Source organism: Coturnix japonica, chromosome 1, assembly GCF_054131305.1.
Source record: "Coturnix japonica strain WE chromosome 1, WE-NBRP24, whole genome shotgun sequence".
Lineage (NCBI taxonomy): Eukaryota > Metazoa > Chordata > Aves > Galliformes > Phasianidae > Coturnix > Coturnix japonica.
Genome location: NC_140663.1, coordinates 23,780,442 through 23,782,227, shown reverse-complemented (window position 1 = coordinate 23,782,227; position 1,786 = coordinate 23,780,442).

Sequence of the window (1,786 nt, the reverse complement as noted above, 5' to 3'; positions counted from 1 at the left end):
GATTGAGTCTTGTCTGCATTCTGCACTGGTCGATTTTCAGCCTGCCATCTAATTTACTTTGTTGTGCCCCAGTAAGGCTACAAGTTGGCATGGTGGTGTATAACATTTATTTTACGCCTCATATTCCCCTCAGCTTGCATAGAAAAAATGACTTTATAATTAATGTATTTTGTGGTTGTTGCTAGCAGATGCCAGTTTTCCAGAGTTAAATGTAATGGGGAGAACGGTTTTTTGTGACAATCTTCCTTCAAACGTTTATTTTTTCATCCATCATCTACTTCACAGGGAACTTGTTGGAAATCCTCTTTAGTGACTGTAATGCTTTTCTCAAGTTTGAATGGAGCGTTGCAATTTGCAGATGGGGGTGTTTTTTTGGCTCAGAAATTGGAGGTTGCTGGTGTTCAGTGGGACCATTTGCAGATTAATGAACAAGTGTTCATATGCATCACCAGCTCAGGCCTCTCCTACGGCTGGGTCTGTTACTGGTTTTTGATGCAGTTAAGTAACTTCATGTATGTTATTCAAAGTAAATGTTATTTGGTGGGTAATAGACATTTTAGATGGCCCTTTTCAATTACAAGAAACCTGCTGATCCATTTTCTAAAAAGGCTACAATCTCATTTCTAACTTCTCACAGTTCTTAGGACCCATTAATGTGAAACTCAAAAAAGATACATCAGAGTTCCTGTGTAGGAATCTTGCTGGTTCCATTTGATTGCCATAAAAGGACCCAGAGATTTATGAAGAGAGGGCTGCAGAGGTGGGTCATACACAGTTGGTTATAGAGATGTGCCTTCCCTGTTCTGCTCAGCTGCCTCCAGCCAAGTTCAGGTTATCTCCCTGGGCACTACGGGCATAAGGAGAAAGCTGTGGATAGGTGGTGAGTTCAAGGCAGTCCAGCACCAGACAGCTGAGCTACAGAACGCTGTACTGATGCCTATTCGGAAAGGGAAAACCTGCCATTCCTTCTGGTTAGGCTGTGCCCTCCATGTCCTGTTGCCTGGAGCAGAGCATGATGCATCTCAGTGTCCCTTATCCAACATCACTGCACGTAAAAGGAATTGTCTTTTTTCGGACAAACAAAAGTGTGATCACATAGAGGTGTGGGGACTCTACTGAAATTCTCTGTTGTTTCCTGTTTGGCAGCAATTCCATTCCAGCAGGATGTTGCCTGTGGTTTCTACCTTCTGACACATCCCATCAGCAGGGTGTGATCTGAACCCTTACTGGGTCTCTCAGTTCAATAGAAATCTGCATGTGAAAACGTCCATCTTTTGCCAGCTGTGGTTACATGGTAATGATCAGATCTGTCCCGACATCACCTTTTCCACTTGCGGTGTCAATTTTTCCTTTCTTGCTTTTGCTTCAGCTATTAAACTGTCAAATTGAGCCAGTGCTTTGTTACTGAAGCTGTATTGGAAGTTTTGTGGGAATGCTTGGCTGAATGGCTTTTTTTAGCTGTTAAAATCTGCAGTGTGTATCTTTCAGTTTCCTTTGCAGCATCTTTCACTACAAATCAGTTGGTGGTTGCATGGCTACATTCTTCCACATCTTGTTAGGAAACGTAAAAAATGGAAAATCATACAGCTAAAACTTGTTCACCAAAACTAAGTTCAGACTTAAGAGCTCCATATATAAAACTGAAACATTCTTAGAAATACTATCAGAACTGTGTGTTCATGAACTAAGATTATACATGATTTTAAGTTGGTGTCGACAATATACATATTTTTTCATGTTTATGTGTCCCTGCAGAAATAAAATGATGCACTGAAAGTATCATTAT